Genomic DNA, 26,680 nt, shown 5'->3' on the forward strand with positions numbered 1-26,680 from the left:
CCATCTGCACGAACATTTCGACGACGTTTGCAGCAGCATAGACTATCAGCTCGGAGACCATGGTTGCAGTTACCCTTGACGCTGCATCACAGACTGGAGCGCCTGCGATGGTGTATTCAACGATGAACCTGGGTACACGAATGTCATTTTTTGAGATGAATCCAGGTTCTGTTTACAGCGTCATGATGGTCGCATCCGTGTTTGGCGACATCGCGGTGAATTCACAATGGAAGCGTGTATTCGTCATCGCCATACTGGCATATCACCCGGCATGATGGTATGGGGTGCCATTGGTTACACGTCTCGGTCACCTCTTCTTCGCTTTGAAGGCACTTTGAACAGCGGACGTTACATTTCAAATGTGTTACGACCCGTGGCTCTACCCTTCATTCGATCCCTGCGAAACCCTACATTTCAGCAGGATAACGCACGACCGCATGTTGCAGGTCCTGTACGGGCCTTTCTGGATACAGAAAATGTTGGACTGCTGCCCTGGCCAGCACATTCTCCAGATCTCTCACCAATTGAAAACGTCTGGTCAATGGTGGCCGAGCAAATGGCTCTTCACAATACGCCAGTCACTACTCTTGATGAACTGTGGTATCGTGCTGAAGCTGCACGGGCAGCTGTACCTGTACACGCCATCCAAGCTCTGTTTGACTCACCTCTTAGGCATAGCAAGGCCGTTATTACGGCCACAGGTGGTTGGTCTGGGTACTGATTTGTCAGGATCTCTGCACCCAAATTGCGTGAAACTGTAATCACATGTCAGTTCTAGTATAATATATTTGTCCATTGAGTACCCGTTTATCATCTGCATTTCTTGTTGGTGTAGCAGTTTTAATGGCCAGCAGTGTAGATGTTCGATATGATGTCCATGCGCCTGAATGCAACATTGAACTCGTCTCTGAAATGAGTTGCGAATCCTCTCAGGCAGTCCTGGGGAATTCCGTAAATGCTGGAAGGGTGCATCAATGCGCAAGCGAAATTCCTCAGGAGAAGTTGACCTCGGTAGCGTAGAAAAAAAAAATGGCTCGGAGCACTATGGGATTTAACATCTATGGTCATCAGTGCCGTAGAACTTAGAACTACTTAAACCTAACTAACCTAAGGACATCAGAGAACACCCAGTCATCACGAGGCAGAGAAAATCCCTGACCCCACCGGGAATCGAACCTGGGAATCGGTAGCGTAGAGCAGGTTTTAGACATGATCCCCCCCACACACAGAAATCCATTGGATTTAAATCCTGAGACCATAGGACAGGCCATCCTCTACCTGTGCAATGTTGTCAATATATCTGAGTCAGAAGCCGACGCACTCGTAAGTGATGTTATGCTGAAGCACCGTCATGCAGGCGTTGGTTCAGTGGGACATCGTCGTGTACATCTGGAGGTACAGTCCGCACAAACCGCATGTACTACTGTGTTGTTAGTCTCTGCGGTAGGAAGTGTGGTCCAATTACGCGAACTCCGAGCAGTCCTGCTCAGACGTTCAACGAATATCACAGCTGACGTCTTGATATGCGTGTTGCACTAGCAATGACATCGGCCCAAATGTGACAGTCACAGGCAGATCCAGCCCCATCCGTGAAGAGAACGCTGTTTACAAATACGGGATCCAGGGTACACTGTTGTAGCACCAATTGGCAGAAATTCTCTCTAGGAGAGAAGTCTGCATTGTTGAAGGCTTGCAATCGCTAAAGATGACGTGGATAAAGTACACTCCTGGAAATGGAAAAAAGAACACATTGACACCGGTGTGTCAGACCCACCATACTTGCTCCGGACACTGCGAGAGGGCTGTACAAGCAATGATCACACGCACGGCACAGCGGACACACCAGGAACCGCGGTGTTGGCCGTCGAATGGCGCTAGCTGCGCAGCATTTGTGCACCGCCGCCGTCAGTGTCAGCCAGTTTGCCGTGGCATACGGAGCTCCATCGCAGTCTTTAACACTGGTAGCATGCCGCGACAGCGTGGACGTGAACTGTATGTGCAGTTGGCGTATAGTGGGCATGCGGGAGGCCGGGTGGACGTACCGCCGAATTGCTCAACACGTGGGGCGTGAGGTCTCCACAGTACATCGATGTTGTCGCCAGTGGTCGGCGGAAGGTGCACGTGCCCGTCGACCTGGGACCGGACCGCAGCGACGCACGGATGCACGCCAAGACCGTAGGATCCTACGCAGTGCCGTAGGGGACCGCACCGCCACTTCCCAGCAAATTAGGGACACTGTTGCTCCTGGGGTATCGGCGAGGACCATTCGCAACCGTCTCCATGAAGCTGGGCTACGGTCCCGCACACCGTTAGACCATCTTCCGCTCACGCCCCAACATCGTGCAGCCCGCCTCCAGTGGTGTCGCGACAGGCGTGAATGGAGGGACGAATGGAGACGTGTCGTCTTCAGCGATGAGAGTCGCTTCTGCCTTGGTGCCAATGATGATCGTATGCGTGTTTGGCGCCGTGCAGGTGAGCGCCACAATCAGGACTGCATACGACCGAGGCACACAGGGTCAACACCCGGCATCATGGTGTGGGGAGCGATCTCCTACACTGGCCGTACACCACTGGTGATCGTCGAGGGGACACTGAATAGTGCACGGTACATCCAAACCGTCATCGAACCCATCGTTCTACCATTCCTAGACCGGCAAGGGAACTTCCAACAGGACAATGCACGTCCGCATGTATCCCGTGCCACCCAACGTGCTCTAGAAGGTGTAAGTCAACTACCCTGGCCAGCAAGATCTCCGGATCTGTCCCCCATTGAGCATGTTTGGGACTGGATGAAGCGTCGTCTCACGCGGTCTGCACGTCCAGCACGAACGCTGGTCCAACTGAGGCGCCAGGTGGAAATGGCATGGCAAGCCGTTCCATAGGACTACATCCAGCATCTCTACGATCGTCTCCATGGGAGAATAGCAGCCTGCATTGCTGCGAAAGGTGGATATACACTGTACTAGTGCCGACATTGTGCATGCTCTGTTGCCTGTGTCTATGTGCCTGTGGTTCTGTCAATGTGATCATGTGATGTATCTGACCCCAGGAATGTGTCAATAAAGTTTCCCCTTCCTGGGACAATGAATTCACGGTGTTCTTATTTCAATTTCCAGGAGTGTATTTTCCGATGTAAAATCCGCCACACACTGGTATGACTCAGGACGCGTTCTTGGGTAACAGTCCTCCGTGATGAAATCCGTTCGTGTGCAGTGTGTAACTCCCTTTCCTCTGTAGTGGCGCGGAATAGTAAAGAGTTGGAAACGTGGAATATTGTCAAAGTTTCGGTGCCTATGCCGAGAGCCAGAGGCAGTAAGTTAGCCAAGATGTAAGAGGATTGCACATGTATGGAGTGTGTCGTCACGCAGGGGCAATGGCCGGGTTACACACAACAGGCGAGAGAGAATTGCTTAGCACGCGGGTTTGTGTTAGACGGAGACTTCTGTAGAGTGCAAGACAGAGGTATAGCATCAGCTGTACTGCATTTCACAACTTCGCGTAAGTCTGCCCCAACAACACGTAACTCTGTCGCAAGAATACCTAAGGGGCGAGTACGGCAGATGAATCAGTAGTATCAGTGGAACGAATGCGGTCATTACAGGGCTATTACCAATGATTGAAGCGATTTCATAAATTCACTGTAGCTCCATTCATTGACATATGGTTACGACACACTACAGATACGTAGAAAAAATCATAAAGTTTTGTTCGGCTGAAGCAGCACTTCAGGTTTCTGCCGCCAGAGCGCTCGAGAGCGCAGTGAGACAAAATGGCGACTGGAGCCGAAAAAGCGTATGCCGTGCTTGAAATGCACTCACATCAGTCAGTCATAACAGTGCAACGACACTTCAGGACGAAGTTCAACAAAGATCCACCAACTGCTAACTCCATTCGGCGATGGTATGCGCAGTTTAAAGCTTCTGGATGCCTCCGTAAGGGGAAATCAACGGGTCGGCCTGCAGTGAGCGAAGAAACGGTTGAACGCGTGCGGGCAAGTTTCACGCGTAGCCCGCGGAAGTCGACGAATAAAGCAAGCAGGGAGCTAAACGTACCACAGCCGACGGTTTGGAAAATCGTACGGAAAAGGCTAAAGCAGAAGCCTTACCGTTTACAATTGCTACAAGCCCTGACACCCGATGACAAAGTCAAACGCTTTGAATTTTCGGCGCGGTTGCAACAGCTCATGGAAGAGGATGCGTTCAGTGCGAAACTTGTTTTCAGTGATGAAGCAACATTTTTTCTTAATGGTGAAGTGAACAGACACAATGTGCAAATCTGGGCGGTAGAGAATTCTCACGCATTCGTGCAGCAAATTCGCAGTTCACCAAAAGTTAACGTGTTTTGTGCAATCTCACGGTTTAAAGTTTACGGCCCCTTTTTCTTCTGCGAAAAAAACGTTACAGGACACGTGTATCCGGACATGCTGGAAAATTGGCTCATGCCACAACTGGAGACCGACGGCGCCGACTTCATCTTTCAACAGGATGGTGCTCCACCGCACTTCCATCATGATGTTCGGCATTTCTTAAACAGGAGATTGGAAAACCGATGGATCGGTCGTGGTGGAGATCATGATCAGCAATTCACGTCATGGCCTCCACGCTCTCCCGACTTAACCCCATGCGATTTCTATCTGTGGGGTTATGTGAAAGATTCAGTGTTTAAACCTCCTCTACCGAGAAACGTGCCAGAACTGCGTGCTCGCATCAACGATGCTTTCGAACTCATTGATGGGGACATGCTGCGCCGAGTGTGGGAGGAACTTGATTATCGGCTTGATGTCTGCCGAATCACTAAAGGGGCACATATCGAACATTTGTGAATGCCTAAAAAAACTTTTTGAGTTTTTGTATGTGTGTGCAAAGCATTGTGAAAATATCTCAAATAATAAAGTTAGTGTAGAGCTGTGAAATCGCTTCAATCATTTGTAATAACCGTGTACAAACGAGCATGACGTCAGGACGTCGCTCGTGCTTCCTTTAAATACGCCAGCTTTGATGGCAACAAGGCACTCGCAGTTAGACTTGCAGTGAGATGTGTACTGGGTCGCTGCATAGCGCTCGGCTCGGTGATCGACATGTTATTGAGGAGATGTTACAGTACGGGCGGCCCATCTAGCAGCAGACGTGAGGGGACAGTACCAGCTCTGGTCCTCTCTGCTGCCGCCGTCAATCGTCAACCCAGGATTAGCAGACATCGCGGCAGACTCGCTCGCCGCCGATGCTGACCACATCAGTGAGCCGTCGTCGAGATCGTGCGGGGCCTGGGCCCTGTGCATCCGTCGTCACAACCGGGTGAGCCGACGACGCTGGGGGACTGCAGCCCGTTCCGCCCGTCCACCGCGGACGAGCCACCAGGAGGAGCAGGGAAGAGGACGGGGTGGGATAGAGTACACCCTGCACTACGAGAACGCCTCTCGTGTCGACAGCACCGGGACTCGAACCCGGAGCCACCTGCTGTCCGCCGCCGAGCCGGCCGGCCAACCGGGCGCCGCCAGCCACGCGCGGCCGAAGTAAGGACATTCCTCCGCTACGTCACAGCACGCGGCGCTGCGCCAGCGAGACTGCGCGTCCCGGATCTGGTAAAAAGAGATGGGGCCCCTCCACGCCCGCACCAACGTGGTGACCAAACCAAAAGTTCAGCTGTCACCTCCGTAAACATGTTAGTTATCTAGTAAGTGGATCACAGGATGCTGGGCTGTGATGTTGTCCGTGGGTCTGGGTAAGGCTACGCATTAGCACGGTCCATCAGGTGATAGATAGTGGACGAAACGAGGGTAGCGATTTGAAGAGCAGAGGGAAGAAAGTGCCAGGGCTCGTGCCGTGGGAAAAAAACCTCTGCGACAGTGGGATGGGTAGTAAGAGCAGTAGTGGCTTACTAGCTGCGATAGCTCATGCAAGGTTGGATTTGTTAGTATAGGTACCATGCATCATTACCGTGACAAGCGATGGCGATGTGTCCCAGTTGCTGCAGCTGCTACATTCTTGGAACAATCAAGATCGTTATACAGTAGTGGGAGATCGGCCATAGATCATCTCACTGTGTGGGGGATGTGTGGAGCTTGTCTGCATGCAGTGTACGGTACGGCTTCCCTGCGTGGTGCCAGTTATTCCGCAGTGTATTTCAGCTGGATATCCAGTAATGGCGTCTGATTAACAGGGGCTCGCCTGTGCCGTTATGTTTGCGTATGCTTGGCCATAGATGTTATGGCCTTGCAAGTATGTCTTTTGGTCTTTTATGTTTCCATCTATGGTTGTGGTCGTAATTCCCCAGATTCAGAATAAACGGGTTCTGCGAATGTCTGGAGTTTCTGTATAGTCTTGTGGTGAGTTTGTGGATTACCTCCGTGAGAGTCTCAAGTCGGTATTCCCGGTGAAGGTCCGCGATGCGTGTGTATCGTGGAGCATTGCTTATGATTTTGAGTACTTTGTTTTGTACGAGCTTCAGACGGCGCAGGCGTGTAGGCGCAGCGTATCCCCAGACAGGAGCTGCGTACGTCATCAGGGGTCGGATGAGTGTCATGTACATGGACCTCGACACCCTTCTGTTCAGTGTGCTACGCCTGTTGAGCATAGGATTGTGTCCGGGCCAAATATCTCACGAAATAAGCGTCAAACGAAAAAACTACAAAGAACGAAACTCGTCTAGCTTGAAGTGGCAAACCAGATGGCGCTATGGTTGGCCCGCTAGATGGCGCTGCCATAGGTCAAACGGATATCAGCTGCGTTTTTTTTAAATAGGAAACCCAATTTTTTTATATCATATCCGTGTAGTACATAAAGAAATATGAATGTTTTAGTTGGACCACTTTTTTCGCTTTGTGAGAGATGGCGTTGTAATAGTCACAAACATAAGGCTCACAATTTTAAACGAACAGTTGGTAAGAGCTAGGTTTTTTAAATTAAAAAACATTTCTGAGAACGCATGATGTTACAGCGTGATTACCTGTAAATACCACATTAATGCAATAAATGCTCAAAATGATGTCCGTCAATCTCAATGCATTTGGCAATACGTGTAACGACATTCCTCTCAACAGCGAGTAGTTCGCCTTCCGTAACGTTCGCACATCCATTGACAACGCGCTGGCGCATGTTGTCAGGCGTTGTCGGTGGATCACGATAGCAAATATCCTTCAACTTGCCCCACGGAAAGAAATCTGGGGACGTCAGACCCGGTGAACGTGCGGGCCACGGTATGGTGCTTCGACGACCAATCCACCTGTCATGAAATGTGCTATTCAATACCGCTTCAACCGCACGCGAGCTACGTGCCGGCCATCCATCATGTTGGAAGTACATCGCCATTCTATCATGCAGTGAAACATCTTGCAGTAACATCGGTAGAACATAACGTAGAAAATCAGCATACATTGCACGATTTCGATTGCCATCGCTAAAATCTGGGCCCATTATCCTTCCTCCCATAATGATGCACAATACTTTAACCCGCCAAGGTCGCTGATGTTCCACTTGTCGCAGCCATAGTGGATTTTCCGTTGCCAAACAGTGCATATTACGTCGGTTTACGTTACCGCTGTTGGTGAATGACTCTTCGTCGCTAAATAGAATGCGTGCAAAAAATCTGTCATCGTCGCGCAATTTCTCTTTTTCCCAGTGGCAGAACTGTACACGACGTTCAAAGTCGTTGCCATGCAATTCCTGGTGCGTAGATATATGGTACCTGTGCACTCGATGTTGATGTAGCATTCTCAACACCGACGTTTTGAGATTCCCGATTGTCGCGCAATTTGTCTGCTACTGATCTGCGGATTAGCCGCGACGGCAGTTAAAACACTCAATTGGGCATTATCATTTGTTGCAGGTCGTTGTTGACGTTTCACATGTGGCTGAACACTTCCTGTTTCCTTAAATAATGTGACTATCCCGCGAACCGTCCCGACACTTGGATGATGTCGTCCAGGATACCGAGCAGCATACATAGCACACGCCTTTGGATCACAATAGCCATACATCAACAAAATATCGACTTTTTCCGCAATTGGTAAACGGTCCATTGTAACACGGGTAATGTATCACGATGCAAATACCGTCCGCACTGGCGGAATGTTACGTGATACCACGTACTTATACGTTTGTGAATGTTACAGCGCCATCCATCACAAAGCGAATAAAGTGGTCCATCTAAAACATTCATATTTCTTTACGTACAACACGAATATGTAATAAAAAATGCTGGTTCCTATTTTTAAAAAAAGCCGTTGATATCCGTTTGACCTATGGCAGCGCCGTCTAGCGGGCCAACCATAGCGCCATCTGGTTTCCCCCTTCAAGCTAGACGAGTTTCGTTCTCTGTAGTTTTTTCGTTTGACGCTTATTTCGTGAGATATTTGACCCAGTCACTATCAATGGATCACCCTCGCAATGTTGGAAGAGTTGGATAGCCTCATGTAACCAGTAACTAATGATGGTAGTACGTGGGCTTTCCCCGAGTAATAAATGACAATATTCTTCTCAGATCTGCAGACGGATCGTGAAGTCATATTAACACAGAATTCATGTGAGTACGGAAACCCCCTCACCCCCTGGTTGCTCCTCTCCTCTCCCATCCCTGCCCCTGCCACGTCTTCACCGTTGTGTCCCCCCTACCCTCCATCTCTACACCCTCCATCTCCTTTCCCAAGGTGGCTTCCGTCAACTCCCCCTCCCGGATGATGCCCTCTCTCCCTCCATTTATCCTTCCTATCAACTCTGATCCTCACTCCCCCTCCTTTCCTCTGTCCTTTCCCTGGGCTCCCTCTTCCCCCCCCCTTCCGTCCTGTTTTCTCCCCACTAAACCTCTCCCTACCTCCCTTCTCCCCCCCCCCAGTCCTTTTGTATTCCCCTCCTCTGCCTACCCCACTCCCTGTCGCGTCTGCCCCCCACCCCTCTTCTGGGTCCTCATCCTCCATCAGCTCCTTTCCCGGTTCCCCCCTTCGCTTTTACTCTCCTTTCCCCCTTTTTTTTGTTTTCCCATCTTCTGTCCAGTTTCCCCCCACCTGCTCTCGACTGTGGTGTCACATTTGACAACTTTTTAGTGCAGTGTTCCAGTGACTATTCAGTGTTGTTTGTCTTTCTCGTGTTGCAAACAGAAACCATGCTGTCGCTAGGTGTGAATTTTATGTCTTTTGCGAACAGAATCCAGACTGTCGCCGTGTTTTTTAATTGTCTATTGTTTTCCCTGTCTGCTTCGTATGTATTTTTATTAGCATCATCATCCCTCTGTTGTTGTTTTAAGTTCCACGATTTCTTTTCGCCTTGTTACTCTCTAAGTCTGCGATTTTATCGCCTGTTTTGTTATTATTTGTTCTCTTGATCTTTGTCACAAAATCTGTCGGCTGAAGAGCGGCATACTAAGCTGCTGCCAGCCCGCCCCCTTCGGGGGGGGGGGGGGAGTTGAAATTCAATAAAGGGGAAAAAAAAAGGAGGTGAGTACGGATGAACGGACCACCTATGGTAATTTTCGGTTTGTGGTTTGAATGGGATGTGGTATTATCCATTTATTCACACGTTACCAGTATAGTCTTGCAACTCTTATATTGTAGTAATTACTGTGTATAAGCGTTTGAATGTGATACTATTCCTTTATTCAATTACACTCCACATTATCGATTTAACGTCGCTTCCTGAGCATTAGTGAATATTTTCATAGAAAATAAATGTGTAATTTCCGTGGATCACGAATGTTAATTAAGCGCTTGGAATTCTTTCTCATGTCATACTAGGGACTGTCAACGTCGTTATATCGATACCATATCCCCGTTATGTGGGCCTATTTTAATATCATTTCAATCATTAATTATTACTAGAATAATCAGCTTTTCCATGGTGTACATCCTCTCTCTAAACTTATCTATGTGGTAAAATTTCTTTATTCACTTAGGCTCCATGTTCTCGGATTAATGTGCCTTCCTCAAAATATGTAAGTATTTACACGAAAATTAACGTATAATTTCCCTGGATCACGAATGTTACGTAAGCGCTAAGAATTCTGTCCCATTCTCTGCTAGGTGTGGTGTCACCGCCAGACACCACACATGCTAGGTGGTAGCCTTTAAATCGGCCGCGGTCTGTTAGTATACGTCGGACCCGCGTGTCACCACTATCAGTGATTGCAGACCGAGCGCCGCCACACGGCAGGTCTAGAGAGATTTCCTAGCACTCGCCCCAGTTGTTTCAGTAACGATAGTTAGCATAGCCTTCAGCTACGTCATTTGCTACGACCTAGCAAGGCGCCGTTATCAGTTGCTATTGATATTGTAAAGAATGTACTGACAAGAGCTACGTTCAACATTAATGGATTAAAGTTAAGTATTCCACCAGTTACATCCTTTTTTTCTAGTCGGACTACCTTGTCCTGTTCGAGACCTCACGCCAGCCTGCGTGAGCTTAAACGCGTGCCTTTCGGCTTCCTCCAAACCCCGTGGGTTGGCTCCTGCCAATCCACAACACTAGGTATTGTTAATACAGGTACACCGACAACATATCGCCGCTACTTGAGCCTATTTTAATCATTAATTGTCACTAAAGTAATCAGCATTGTCATCGTGTACAATGTTACTAAGCAGTTGGGCTCACAGGAGCTGTCAGTCTCATGCAAATTCAGGTGGAGCGGATTTTTGTTGTTTTATCTTTACCTCAGAGCCCAGTTTGTATCTTGCAAGACACCAACAGGGATGATGGGAAACTGGCACCACAATACTCAAAAGATATTCCTGAACAACTTACGAAATGTTGTCCCTAGATTTCGGTTCGGCCGTATACAGCGCGATTCACTTAGGCGTTTCAGCGCAAATGTCTCTGGAACAACAATAGAAACGATTAAGTGGACCACCTTCTATATGGACGGGAGACTTCAATGGCTTCTTTAGCTGTCTGGCATTTATGGCTACTGGATTCATAAAATCATACCCAAAGATTCACTTCTTGATTTAGTTGCGACTGTACTGGCCAATGTATGACGTAAGAGGTGGAGTGAGAGGCAGACAATAGATGGTTCACAGAGTGCCAATTCCGTGATAAATTGCGTCGGTATAGTTGTCAGTTAAACTGATTGGGTGCCACAACAGGATCCAGCGCACCAAATGTGTGACGTTCATTTATCGATATTTTCCAATGTATAACTCCCAAGGGAACCTACCCATCGCACCCCCCCTCAGATTTAGTTACAAGTTGGCACAGTCGATAGCCCTTGAAAAACTGAACACAGATCAATCGAGAAAACAGGAATAAGTTGTGTGGAACTACGAAAAAAATTAGTAAAATATAAAAACTGAGTAGTCTATGCGAAGATAGGCAACATCAAGGACTGTGGGATTCAAAGAGCGCCGTGGTCCCGTGGTTAGCGTGAGCAGCTGCGGAACGAGAGGTCCTAGGTTCAAGTCTTCCCTCGAATGAAAAGTTTAATTTTTTATTTTCAGTTTATGTGACAAACTCTTATGTTTTCATCACTTTTTTGGGAGTAATTATCACATCCACAAGAAGACCTAAATCGGGCAAGGTAGAAGAATCTTTTTACCCATTCGCTAAGTGTACAAGTTAGGTAGGTGGGTCGTCAACATATTCCTGTCATGTGACGCACATGCCGTCACCATTGTCGTATAGAATATATCAGATGTGTTTTCCTGTGGAGGAATCGGTTGATCTATGACCTTGCGATCAAATGTTTTCGGTTCCCATTGGAGAGGCACGTCCTTTCGTTTACCAATGGCACGGTTTTGCGGTGCGGTCGCAAAACACAGACACTAAACTTATTACAGTGAACAGAGACGTCAATGAACGAACGAACAGATCACAACTTTGCGAAAATAAAGAAAGCAAAATTTTCAGGTGAGAGAAGACTAGAACCTAGGACCTCTCGGTCCGCAGTTACGCTAACCACGGGACCACGGCGCTCCTGCAATCGCACTATCCTTGATGTTACCAATCTTGCACATGGACTACTCAGTTTGTATATTTTACTAATTTTTTTCATAGTTCCACACAACTTCTTCCTGTTTTCTCGATTGATCTGTGTTCAGTTTTTCGAGGCCTATCCACTGTGCCAACTTATAACTAAATCTGAGGGGGGTGCGATGGGGAGGTTCCCTTGTCAGATCCCCCCCGCCATGAACCATGGACTTGCCGTTGGTGGGGAGGCTTGCGTGCCTCAGCGATACAGATGGCCGTACCGTAGGTACAACCACAAAGGAGGGGTATCTGTTGAGAGGCCAGACAAACGTGTGGTTCCTGAAGAGGGGCAGCAGCCTTTTCAGTAGTTACAGGGGTAATTGTCTGAAAGATTGGCAGATCTGTCCTTGTAACATCAACCAAAACGGCTTTGCTGTGCTGGTACTGCGACTGAAAGCAAGGAGAAACTACAGCTGTAATTTTTCTCGATTGCATGCAGATCTACAGTATGGTTAAATGCAGATGGCATGTCTTAGATAAAATATTCTGGAATTAAAATAGTCCCCCCATTCGGATCTCCGGCCCGGGACTACTGAGAAGGCCGCCGTGATCTGGAGAAATAAAACTGGCGTTCTACGCATCGGAGCAGAGGATGACAGACTAAAGGCCGAAATACTAAATGTGTTTTCCAAAGCTGTTTCACAGAGGAAGACTGCACTGTAGTTCCTTCTCTAGATTGTCGCACAGATGACAAAATGGTAGATATCGAAATAGACGACAGAGGGATACAAAAACAATTAACGCTCAAAAGAGGAAAGGCCGCTGGACCTGATGGGATACCAGTTCCATTTTACACAGAGTACGTGAAGGAACTTGCCCCCCTTCTTGCAGCGGTGTACCGTAGGTCTCTAGAAGAGCGTAGCGTTCCAAAGGATTGGAAAAAGGGCACAGGTCATCCCCGTTTTCAAGAATGGGACGTCGAACAGATGTGCAGAACTATAGACCCATATTTCTAACGACGGTCAGTTGTAGAATTTTGAAACACGTGTTATGTTCGAGTATAATGACTTTTCTGGAGACCAGTCATCTACTCTGTAGGAATCAGCATGGGTTTCGAAAAAGACGGTCGTGTGAAACGCAGCTCGCGCTATTCGTCCACGAGACTCAGAGGGCCATAGACATGGGTACCCAGGTATATGCCGTGTTTCTTGACTTCCGCAAGGCATTCGATACAGTTCCCCACAGTCGTTTAATGAACAAAGTATGAGCATATGGACTATCAGACCAATTGTGTTATTGGATTGACGAGTTCCTAGATAACAGAACGCAGCATGTCATTCTCAACGGACAGAAGTCTTCCGACGTAAGAGTGATTTCAGGTGTGCCGCAGGGGAGTGTCGTAGGACCGTTGCTATTCACAATATACATAAATGACCTTGTGGATGACATCGGAAGTTCACTGAGGCTTTTTGCAGATGATGCTGTGGTGTACCGAGAGGTTGTAACAATGGAAAATTGTACTGAAATGCAGGAGGATCTGCAGCGAATTGACGCATGGTGCAGGGAATGGCAATTCAATCTCAATGTAGACAAGTGTAATGTGCTGCGAATACATAGAAAGATAGATCCCTTATCATTTAGCTACAAAATAGCAGGTCAGCAACTGGAAGCAGTTAATTCCATAAATTATCTGGGAGTACGCATTAGGAGTGATTTAAAATGGAATGATCATATAAAGTTGATCGTCGGTAAAGCAGGTGCCAGACTGAGATTCGTTGGAAGAATCCTAAGGAAATGCAATCCGAAAACAAAGGAAGTAGGTTACAGTACGCTTGTTCGCCCACTGCTTGAATACTGCTCAGCAGTGTGGGATCCGTACCAGATAGGGTTGATAGAAGAGATAGCGAAGATCCAACGGAGAGCAGCGCGCTTCGTTAAAGGATCATTTAGTAATCGCGAAAGCGTTACGGAGATGATAGATAAACTCCAGTGGAAGACTCTGCAGGAGAGACGCTCAGTAGCTCGGTACGGGCTTTTGTTAAAGTTTCGAGAACATACCTTCACCGAAGAGTCAAGCAGTATATTACTCCCTCCTACGTATATCTCACGAAGAGACCATGAGGATAAAATCAGAGAGATTAGAGCCCACACAGAAGCATACCGACAATCCTTTTTTCCACGAATAATACGAGACTGGAATAGAAGGGAGAACCGATAGAGGTACTCAGGGTACCCTCCGCCACACACCGTCAGGTGCCTTGCGTAGGATGGATGTAGATGTAGATGTAGAATTTAAGTTAAGAAGTGTGTAAGCTTAGGGACTGATGACCTTATCAGTTACTGGCCGGAGTGGCCGTGCGGTTCTAGGCGCTACAGTCTGGAGCCGAGCGACCGCTACCGTCGCAGGTTCGAATCCTGCCTCGGGCATGGATGTGTGTGATGTCCTTAGGTTAGTTAGGTTTAATTAGTTCTAAGTTCTAGGCGTCTGATGACCTCAGAAGGTAAGTCGCACAGTGCTCAGAGCCATTTGAACCATTTTTTGAACCTTAGCAGTTAAGTCCCATAAGATTTCACACACATATGAACATTTTTAGCTATGTAATAAAGCACACGAACTTAAAGGTTCTCGGATCAGGTAATAACCTGGGGATTACTGTTACAAACAACATAAACTGGAACTATTTTATAGGTTTCCTTTAACTTACGTCTGTGGTCACAAACTTTTTGTTAACAGATTACCTGTTTCGGTCATTAATGACCATTATCAGATCGGCAGCAAAAATGAAAAAAAAAACATAAATACACTCGCAAACTGTATAAAGCTTAAGAACAATACACAGACCATAAAGAAAAAGAGTACTGACAATATTTACATTTGTTGTTGTTGTTGTGGTCTTCAGTCCTGAGACTGGTTTGATGCAGCTCTCCATGCTACTCTATCCTGTCCAAGCTTCTTCATCTCCCAGTACCTACTGCAACCTACATCCTTCTGAATCTGCTTAGTGTATTGATCTCTTGGTCTCCCTCTACGATTTTTACCCTCCACGCTGCCCTCCAATGCTAAATTTGTGATCCCTTGATGCCTCAAAACATGTCCTACCAACCGATCCCTTCTTCTAGTCAAGTTGTGCCACAAACTTCTCTTCTCCCCAATCCTATTCAATACCTCCTCATTAGTTACGTGATCTACCCACCTTATCTTCAGCATTCTTCTGTAGCACCACATTTCGAAAGCTTCTATTCTCTTCTTGTCCAAATTTGTTATCGTCCATGTTTCACTTCCATACATGGCTACACTCCATACAAATACTTTCAGAAACGACTTCCTGACACTTAAATCTATACTCGATGTTAACAAATTTCTCTTCTTTAGAAATGATTTCCTTGCCATTGCCAGTCTACATTTTATATCCTCTCTACTTCGACCATCATCAGTTATTTTACTCCCTAAATAGCAAAACTCCTTTACTACTTTAAGTGTCTCATTTCCTAATCTAATCCCCTCAGCATCACCCGATTTAATTTGACTACATTCCATTATCCTCGTTTTGCTTTTGTTGATGTTCATCTTATATCCTCCTTTCAAGACACTGTCCATTCCGTTCAACTGCTTTTCCAAGTCCTTTGCTGTCTCTGACAGAATTACAATGTCATCGGCGAACCACAAAGTTTTTACTTCTTCTCCATGAATTTTAATACCTACTCCGAATTTTTCTTTTGTTTCCTTTACTGCTTGCTCAATATACAGATTGAATAACATCGGGGAGAGGCTACAACCCTGTCTCACTCCTTTCCCAACCACTGCTTCCCTTTCATACCCCTCGACTCTTATAACTGCCATCTGGTTTCTGTACAAATTGTAAATAGCCTTTCGCTCCCTGTATTTTACCCCTGCCACCTTCAGAACTTGAAAGAGAGTATTCCAGTTAACGTTGTCAAAAGCTTTCTCTAAGTCTACAAATGCTAGAAACGTAGGTTTGCCTTTTCTTAATCTTTCTTCTAAGATAAGTCGTAAGGTTAGTATTGCCTCACGTGTTCCAACATTTCTACGGAATCCAAACTGATCTTCCCCGAGGTCCGCTTCTACCAGTTTTTCCATTCGTCTGTATAGAATTCGCGTTAGTATTTTGCAGCTGTGACTTATTAAACTGATAGTTCGGTAATTTTCACATCTGTCAACACCTGCTTTCTTTGGTATTGGAATTATTATATTCTTCTTGAAGTCTGTGGGTATTTCGCCTGTCTCATACATCTTGCTCACCAGATGGTAGAGTTTTGTCATGACTGGCTCTCCCAAGGCCATCAGTAGTTCTAATGGAATGTTGTCTACTCCCGGGGCCTTGTTTCGACTCAGGTCTTTCAGTGCTCTGTCAAACTCTTCACGCAGTATCTTATCTCCCATTTCATCTTCATCTACATCCTCTTCCATTTCCATAATACTATCTTCAAGTACATCGCCCTTGTATAAACCCTCTATATACTCCTTCCACCTTTCTGCCTTCCCTTCTTTGCTTAGAACTGGGTTGCCATCTGAGCTCTTGATATTCATACAAGTGGTTCTCTTCTCTCCAAAGGTCTCTTTAATTTTCCTGTAGGCAGTATCTATCTTACCACTAGTGAGACAAGCCTCTACATCCTTACATTTGTCCTCTAGCCATCCCTGCTTAGCCATTTTGCACTTCCTGTCGATCTCATTTTTGAGACGTTTGTATTCCTTTTTGCCTGCTTCATTTACTGCATTTTTATATTTTCTCCTTTCATCAATTAAATTCAATATTTCTTCTGTTACCCAAGGATTTCTATTAGCCCTCGTCTTTTTACCTACTTGATCCTCTGCTGCCTTCACTACTTCATCCCTCAGAGCTACCCATTCTTCTTCTACTGTATTTCTTTCCCCCATTCCTGTCAATTGTTCCCTTATGCTCTCCCTGAAACTCTCTACAACCTCTGGTTCTTTCAGTTTATCCAGGACCCATCTCCTTAACTTCCCACCTTTTTGCAGTTTCTTCAGTTTCAATCTGCAGTTCATAACCAATAGATTGTGGTCAGAATCCACATCTGCCCCTGGAAATGTCTTACAATTTAAAACCTGGTTCCTAAATCTCTGTCTTACCATTATATAATCTATCTGATACCTATTAGTATCTCCAGGATTCTTCCAGGTATACAACCTTCTTTTATGATTCTTGAACCAAGTGTTAGCTATGATTAAGTTATGCTCTGTGCAAAATTCTACAAGGCGGCTTCCTCTTTCATTTCTTCCCCCCAATCCATATTCACCTATTATGTTTCCTTCTCTCCCTTTTCCTACTGACGAATTCCAGTCACCCATGACTATTAAATTTTCGTCTCCCTTCACTACCTGAATAATTTCTTTTATCTTGTCATACATTTCATCAATTTCTTCATCATCTGCAGAGCTAGTTGGCATATAAACTTTTACTACTGTAGTAGGCATGGGCTTTGTGTCTATCTTGGCCACAATAATGCGTTCACTATGCTGTTTGTAGTAGCTAACCCGCACTCCTATTTTTTTATTCATTATTAAACCTACTCCTGCATTACCCCTATTTGATTTTGTATTTATAACCCTGTAATCACCTGACCAAAAGTCTTGTTCCTCCTGCCACCGAACTTCACTAATTCCCACTATATCTAACTTTAACCTATCCATTTCCCTTTTTAAATTTTCTAACCTACCTGCCCGATTAAGGGATCTGACATTCCACGCTCCGATCCGTAGAATGCCAGTTTTCTTTCTCCTGATAACGACGTCCTCTTGAGTAGTCCCCGCCCGGAGATCCGAATGGGGGACTATTTTACCTCCGGAATATTTTACCCAAGAGGACGCCATCATCATTTAATCATACAGTAAAGCTGCATGTCCTCGGGAAAAATTACGGCTGTAGTTTCCCCTTGCTTTCAGCCGTTCGCAGTACCAGCACAGCAAGGCCGTTTTGGTTAATGTTACAAGGCCAGATCAGTCAATCATCCAGACTATTGCCCCTGCAACTACTGAAAAGGCTGCTGCCCCTCTTCAGGAACCACATGTTTGTCTGGCCTCTTAACAGATACCCCTCCGTTGTGGTTGCACCTACGGTACGGCCATCTGTATCGCTGAGGCACGCAAGCCTCCCCACCAACGGCAAGGTCCATGGTTCATGGGGGAAGTATTTACATTTGTGCGCTTTAAATATGCAGAGGCATACCTGTTTCGTAAAAACAGTCTCAATGTACTGCAGCCATAGTGGCATCGTCAAATGTTAAATGCGGAATCAGCACCAGCATCGTCGAATACATATAGATAACATCACATGCACGAGTCGTGTTGTCAGTAGTACTAATGTTTAAAACAAGCTGCCGTACAGTAGCCACAAGATGTTTGTGTTGTAAGTTGACCAGATGTCGCTAATGTCGCCATACACTAGTTTTCAATAATTAATTGAAACAGCGAAAATAAAGGGGGATACAATAGTTGAAGTCTGTAATAAGCTTATAACGAATAAAAGGCATTACGGTAATAAAAAACAATAAAAAGAAGAACACGAAAAAAGTAATATTGTTAAAAAGAGAAGGAGTTAAGACACAGCGGTTGACATGTGCTCTAGTGCCAATATTCTAGATAATGATGACTAACTGAAAACCTCAGCTGTCGACAGGTGTTGTTGATATACCTCGATATGGACAGCTGAAAATGTGTGCCCCGACCGAGACTCGAACGCGGGTTCTCCTGCTTACATGGCAGACGCTCTATCCGTCTGAGCTACCGAGGACACGGATGAAAAGCGCGACTGCAGGGACTTATCCCTTGCACGCTTCCCGTGAGACTCACATTCCCAACTGTCCACAATTTTACATATGAATTGTACCTGTTCTTTCGAGAACAAGTTACTGTCTTCGTTTATATAGTTAAAGGCTACCCAGCCATTGATCATCGTCTGTGCGAATGCGCACAGGTTGCCCAAACTCTTACGGGAATCGCCAAAGAGTGCGCGAGTAATGAGTGGGTGGGCAAATGTCTATAAGGTACATTACATATGTAGAATTGTGGACAGTTGGGAATGTGAGTCTCACGGGAAGCGTGCAAGGGATAAGTCCCTGCAGTCGCGCTATTCATCTGTGTCCTCGGTGGCTCAGATGGATGATGTGCCACCTGACACACCTTCTCCCCTTGACGCGCACGATGGCTATGAGGATTCAGGCGGCTTTTGGGTACTATGTGTGCCTGGGACAACTCTTTAAGGTACAGTACAACACGCTTACCCTCCCAGCGCGAGAGGGGGGCGTTGGTTTAGTGAACGTGCACGAGAAGGCGCGTGCCATGTATATTAATACTATGCTCAAACGGTGGCGCAACAGGAATCACTCGCTTACGGGGACGATCATCGAAGAACTCCTACCAACATCGCATCTTCCTCCAGTCAGTGTCGGCTATATATCGCCCCCGTTAACCTATGTGCGCACGTTCATCGTGGAACACAGTTACGTTGGAGAGCGTTTACCGACGACCCGACAGTCGACATCGAAGGACGTGTACCATCTGCTTCTTCGACAGATCGCCCGGAATAGGGTGGAACGCAAACATCCAGCTGTTAATTGGCACGTGGTGTGGCGCACGGTCCACCACCCCCACCTACCTACATCAGTCAGGTCAACATGGTACATTGTCGTCAACCGAAAATACCCTACAAATGATAAAAAGTACGCAATACATTTGGCAGATTCGCCCTTGTGTCACCAATGCGGCGTGCCGGATACGGACGACCATCGGCTGGTCTGCAGAGAGGCATTGGCTGTCTGGACTCTCGCAAGAAAGATAATAGCGTTCATGCGGCGCACTATCTATACAGCAGACTGTTCTGACATAGTCTTTTTTCCAGAGGAAACGTATTTTCCGCGTCATAAGACGAACGCAGTGGCGTGGATCACAGGTATGACGGTCCATTACATCTATAGAGACACACGTACGAACTTACTGAACGTCCTGGATTACTGGCAATACTTGCAAGATGGACACGTAAAACTATTACGGCTACAAAAGTACAAGGACTGGTATGCCAATTTCCTAGTAACGGTTTTTGCGGACCCGCCATATGCTTGGGGTGTGCCGGGTGCGCAAAGATGAGCTGCGGTGCTTTCGTTGTGAAACCGACCAAGTAATGTGATCGACTAAGAACACTATGCGAGTATGCGACCTACGAAAAACACAGACTTGAACAGTTCGCAAATGAATGTACTTCAAATTTTGTTTTCATATCCATAAATACTTTTCTTTAGGTGCCGGAGGTGGCCCCACTTCGGTTTTGTTGTTATTTCATGCTGCATGGTACGACGGCAGCGAGGTTCCTTCCCGGACAGTTATCATGTGTCAGGACGTACTATGTTTATTTTGTGAATAATAAAGTTTTCTGTTTCTCCTACCTTCCTTCATATAAAATAAATAAATAAATACATAAAAACTCCTCACTCCCAAAAAAAAAGATGGTAGAGAACTTGCCAAAAAAAAAAAAAAGTTGGTAGAGCACTTGCCCGCGAAGGGCGGGGGTCCCGAGTTCGGGTCTCGGTCGGGCGCACGGTTTTGATCTGCCAGGAAGTTTCATATCAGCGCAAGAAAAAAAAAAAAAAAGATGGATAGAGCGTCTGCCATGTACACTCCTGGAAATTGAAATAAGAACACCGTGAATTCATTGTCCCAGGAAGGGGAAACTTTATTGACACATTCCTGGGGTCAGATACATCACATGATCACACTGACAGAACCACAGGCACATAGACACAGGCAACAGAGCATGCACAATGTCGGCACTAGTACAGTGTATATCCACCTTTCGCAGCAATGCAGGCTGCTATTCTCCCATGGAGACGATCGTAGAGATGCTGGATGTAGTCCTGTGGAACGGCTTGCCATGCCATTTCCACCTAGCGCCTCAGTTGGACCAGCGTTCGTGCTGGACGTGCAGACCGCGTGAGACGACGCTTCATCCAGTCCCAAACATGCTCAATGGGGGACAGATCCGGAGATCTTGCTGGCCAGGGTAGTTGACTTACACCTTCTAGAGCACGTTGGGTGGCACGGGATACATGCGGACGTGCATTGTCCTGTTGGAACAGCAAGTTCCCTTGCCGGTCTAGGAATGGTAGAACGATGGGTTCGATGACGGTTTGGATGTACCGTGCACTATTCAGTGTCCCCTCGACGATCACCAGTGGTGTACGGCCAGTGTAGGAGATCGCTCCCCACACCATGAAGCCGGGTGTTGGCCCTGTGTGCCTCGGTCGTATGCAGTCCTGATTGTGGCGCTCACCTGCACGGCGCCAAACACGCATACGACCATCATTGGCACCAAGGCAGAAGCGACTCTCATCGCTGAAGACGACACGTCTCCATTCGTCCCTCCATTCACGCCTGTCGCGACACCACTGGAGGGGGGCTGCACGATGTTGGGGCGTGAGCGGAAGACGGCCTAACGGTGTGCGGGACCGTAGCCCAGCTTCACGGAGACGGTTGCGAATGGTCCTCGCCGATACCCCAGGAGCAACAGTGTCCCTAATTTGCTGGGAAGTGGCGGTGCGGTCCCCTACGGCACTGCGTAGGATCCTACGGTCTTGGCGTGCATCCGTGCGTCGCTGCGGTCCGGTCCCAGGTCGACGGGCACGTGCACCTTCCGCCGACCACTGGCGACAACATCGATGTACTGTGGAGACCTCACGCCCCACGTGTTGAGCAATTCGGCGGTACGTCCACCCGGCCTCCCGCATGCCCCCTATACGCCCTCGCTCAAAGTCCGTCAACTGCACATACGGTTCACGTCCAAGCTGTCGCGGCATGCTACCAGTGTTAAAGACTGCGATGGAGCTCCGTATGCCACGGCAAACTAGCTGACACTGACGGCGGCGGTGCACAAATGCTGCGCAGCTAGCGCCATTCGACGGCCAACACCGCGGTTCCTGGTGTGTCCGCTGTGCCGTGCGTGTGATCATTGCTTGTACAGCCCTCTCGCAGTGTCCGGAGCAAGTATGGTGGGTCTGACACACCGGTGTCAATGTGTTCTTTTTTCCATTTCCAGGAGTGTAAGCAGGAGATCCCGGGTTCGAGTCCCGGTCGGGGCACACATTTTCAGCTGCCCACATCGAGGTATATCAACAACACCTGTCGGCAGCTGAGGTTTTCAGTTAGTCATAATTTATTCCAGGAAAAAGCTGCACGGTCATCAACAGTAACTGTTCTTTATAGAACAAGTTATTGTCTTCGTATATATTCTAGATAATGACATAAATATTAGACACCGTTGATAGTGCACCGGGTAATACTAAACATCCATAAAACAAATCGCTAACGGAGCCACAAATGAAAGAAAACATAGTGCTGCATATAATCAGCGCCCTCTGTTAGCGCTAATTTTATAGGTAATATTATGGGGAAGGCGAACAAAACACTGCGTTCTTTCGCAAAAGTCTTAAAAGATGCAACGAGCCTACTGAAGAGAGTGCCTACACTACACTTGTCCATCCTTTTATGTGGAACTGGATTAACGCAGGACATCGAATAAATTCAAAGAAAGGCAGTTCACTTTGAACTATCGCGGAAGAGCAGAGTGAGTTTTACGGACATGATAAGTCACTAATACAAAGGCAGTTTTCGTTGCGCCCTTCTGTGGTACAGGATTTCCCCACAACGTCCAACGCTTGGGTGCTACTCCAGTGCCGTAGAGTCCTAACATTAGTGAGAATGCAGGGGCAAAATAAGCTAAAGATACACTCCTGGAAATGGAAAAAAGAACACATTGACACCGGTGTGTCAGACCCACCATACTTGCTCCGGACACTGCGAGAGGGCTGTACAAGCAATGATCACACGCACGGCACAGCGGACACACCAGGAACCGCGGTGTTGGCCGTCGAATGGCGCTAGCTGCGCAGCATTTGTGCACCGCCGCCGTCAGTGTCAGCCAGTTTGCCGTGGCATACGGAGCTCCATCGCAGTCTTTAACACTGGTAGCATACCATGACAGCGTGGACGTGAACCGTATGTGCAGTTGACGGACTTTGAGCGAGGGCGTATAGTGGGCATGCGGGAGGCCGGGTGGACGTACCGCCGAATTGCTCAACACGTGGGGCGTGAGGTCTCTACAGTACATCGATGTTGTCGCCAGTGGTCGGCGGAAGGTGCACGTGCCCGTCGACCTGGGACCGGACCGCAGCGACGCACGGATGCACGCCAAGACCGTAGGATCCTACGCAGTGCCGTAGGGGACCGCACCGCCACTTCCCAGCAAATTAGGGACACTGTTGCTCCTGGGGTATCGGCGAGGACCATTCGCAACCGTCTCCATGAAGCTGGGCTACGGTCCCGCACACCGTTAGGCCGTCTTCCGCTCACGCCCCAACATCGTGCAGCCCGCCTCCAGTGGTGTCGCGACAGGCGTGAATGGCGGGACGAATGGAGACGTGTCGTCTTCAGCGATGAGAGTCGCTTCTGCCTTGGTGCCAATGATGGTCGTATGCGTATTTGGCGCCGTGCAGGTGAGCGCCACAATCAGGACTGCATACGACCGAGGCACACAGGGCCAACACCCGGCATCATGGTGTGGGGAGCGATCTCCTACACTGGGCGTACACCACTGGTGATCGTCGAGGGGATACTGAATAGTGCACGGTACATCCAAACCGTCATCGAACCCATCGTTCTACCATTCCTAGACCGGCAAGGGAACTTGCTGTTCCAACAGGACAATGAACGTCCGCATGTATCCCGTGCCACCCAACGTGCTCTAGAAGGTGTAAGTCAACTACCCTGGCCAGCAAGATCTCCGGATCTGTCCCCCATTGAGCATGTTTGGGACTGGATGAAGCGTCGTCTCACGCGGCCTGCACGTCCAGCACGAACGCTGGTCCAACTGAGGCGCCAGGTGGAAATGGCATGGCAAGCCGTTCCACAGGACTACATCCAGCATCTCTACGATCGTCTCCATGGGAGAATAGCAGCCTGCATTGCTGCGAAAGGTAGATATACACTGTACTAGTGCCGACATTGTGCATGCTCTGTTGCCTGTGTCTATGTGCCTGTGGTTCTGTCAGTGTGATCATGTGATGTATCTGACCCCAGGAATGTGTCAATAAAGTTTCCCCTTCCTGGGACAATGAATTCACGGTGTTCTTATTTCAATTTCCAGGAGTGAATGAATTGAAGCGTGTGTTGCGGAGGGCACCTGTCTTGGATGGTTCGTGCAGTAGTGTTGGTTCAAATGGCTCTGAGCACTATGGGACTCAACTTCTGAGGTCATTAGTCCCCTAGAACTTAGAACTAGTTAAACCTAACTAACCTAAGGACATCACAAACATCCATGCCCGAGGCAGGATTCGAACCTGCGACCGTAGCGGTCTTGCGGTTCCAGACTGCAGCGCCTTTAACCGCACGGCCACTTCGGCCGGCCGCAGTAGTGTTCACTGTAGAGATGCGCTGGTGTAATGGTCAGCATTTCTGCGTAGTGAGTGAGAACACACAGGTTCGAATGCCGATCGTGGTACAAACTTTAATTCATTTCTTCAGCGGCAGTCATTATCGTTGTTAAAATAGTTTGTTGACGCTCATTCACGTATGAACAAGCGACGTTCGTAATAAAATTAGGCAAGTGAAGAGTTAGATTTCCGTTTTTCCCAAGTGGTACTGGGGAGTGGACCTATCGATGGTTAGTCTTGAAACTGGATCTATGAAGCATTTTCCAAACACTTGAATATGTATTGCTGAGTAGTCATTAGTCATACAGACGTACACAACACCGAACGCCTGGGAAAGTGGAGGTTCTGTACACACCTTCAGGTCAGAAAGCAGTTCAGATTTCGACTAGGACGAATAAATAGTTACGAGGAGGCGTGGGACCTTAAATACGGACTACCTAAAGTACTGATCGAAGTATGAAACAAAGTATGGTCACATTATATTAATATAACACAGAATGGCTATATCTAACAAGGGGAGGCCGCCAACTGTGAAATTCAGATTCGATTCATACTGCGCATAATAAAAGCTCATGGCCAGAGGTATAATGTGACAAAGCAACAAGATGCACTTCTCAGCCATCGTCGAGAAAATCGACAGTTAAAAGAAACCGTTGCGGTGAAATACTCTCTACGATTTACAATTTCCTACAGCGTCGTGGCACAGCGGTAAATGCTCGGTTTCGTAATCAGAACGTCGCCGGATCGAATCTCGCACCATGGAACTTTTTTTTAGTATTTGTTTTTTGTAATTCAAATATATATATAAAAAATTCCCGGCAATCAGTTGCAACAATTATGCATATAATAAGTTGTTGAAAGTCATTTGTCGTGGAAAAACTAGCGACTTCGAACATGATTATGTTTTCCGCAAACAAAGTTGTATTACACAAATGTTATTAATTGTCTTCGTAATGTTTACACGTGTAGTTAACAGAAGACGTAGAAATGATATTCCGAAACGAATACGTATAGTGTAAGTCAAACGTTCGAATTAGAGTAGAGACCCCACGATATATATATATATATATATATATATATATATATATATATATATATATATATATATATATATATTACAAAAAACAAATTCTAAATAAAAAAGGTTGCATGGCGCGAGATTCGATCCGGCGACCTTCGGATTACGAACCCGAGCTACCGCTGCGCCACGACGCTGTAGGAAATTGTAAATCGTAGAGAGTATTTCATCGCAACTGTTTTTTTTAACTGTCGATTTTCTCGACAGCGGCTGAGAAGTGCATCTTGGTGCTTTGCCACATTACACCTCTGGCCATGAGCTTTTATTATGCGCAGTATGAATCGAATCTGAATTTCACAATTGGCGGCCTCCCCTTGTAAGCCAGCTGGAAGACACTTCATAACATTAAACTTTGGTCAACACAGAGATCGAGAAAGCTGCGAAAATTACACAGAAACTTAATTACAGATTATAGTACTTCGGAATCAAATGGTTCAAATGGCTCTGAGTACTATGGGACTTAACTTCTGAGGTCATCAGTCCCCTAGAACTTACAACTATTTAAACCTAACTAACCGAAGGACATCACACACATCCATGACCGAGGCAGGATTCGAACCTGTGACCGTAGCGGTCGCCCGGTTCGAGACTGTAGCGCCTATAACCGCTCGGCCATCCCGGCCGGCACTTCGGAATCACTTGCAAATGTTGGCTACTAGTTTTTTCCTTCACTCTGCCAAATAGCAAGAGACAGGAATGCTCGGTAAATGAGTGACGAAAACGTGGTAGATGTTGCATTTATGTTTATCTAACTAGGCATAAATATGTAACCTTAGCGGTACTTACGAGTTTCTTGGTTGGTCTTAAAAAGTGGCAACAGCCCGCTTCGACACTAGTCCACAGCACGCTATTTGTCTCAGCTGCAGTTAAAGATGGTCACTGACTCCGTCCGCAATTCCTCTTCTGTACTGACGTACCTCTTAACATAACACCAAACAGCCGATTCGAGGCGTATCGTGCAGTTATATATCTGCCTACTATCTGCTTTGTCAGTAGATAACTCGTATTTGTCGTGTTATCTAGGATAGGTAAGTAAATCGCTCCGGTTGCATGATTGCCACTGAGCAAAATGTCTTGAGTACTTTGCGGAGAAGAACTGTTGTCGAAGTTGTTTCGGCGTTGTAAAGCACTGATGCCTATGACAGAAAAAAGTTGCACCGTTCTGAGGATGTGTAGCACGCAGGGACAGCATCATCAGAGGTTGGCAGCACTGCTCAGTGGTTCCCCGGCTAGCTTCCGGGCTGCTCGGTTACGT

The 26,680-nt window shown here is 47.1% G+C and overlaps 1 protein-coding gene across 3 annotated transcripts in view; it reads right to left on the reverse strand.

Annotated features, from left to right (window-relative positions):
- The window catches only part of LOC126215306 (constitutive coactivator of peroxisome proliferator-activated receptor gamma-like), a 40,654-nt gene extending 14,323 nt beyond the window's left edge, over positions 1-26,331 (reverse strand). For all 3 annotated transcript variants that reach the window (XR_007542121.1, XR_007542120.1, XM_049941988.1), the window contains exon 1: positions 26,212-26,331. The gene's annotated coding sequence lies outside the window, so the exon portion shown is untranslated. The remainder of the gene's footprint in view (positions 1-26,211) is intronic.
- Positions 26,332-26,680: the final 349 nt, after the last annotated feature.

Source organism: Schistocerca nitens, chromosome 12 (assembly GCF_023898315.1).
Source record: "Schistocerca nitens isolate TAMUIC-IGC-003100 chromosome 12, iqSchNite1.1, whole genome shotgun sequence".
In the NCBI taxonomy this organism is placed as follows: Eukaryota; Metazoa; Arthropoda; class Insecta; order Orthoptera; family Acrididae; genus Schistocerca; species Schistocerca nitens.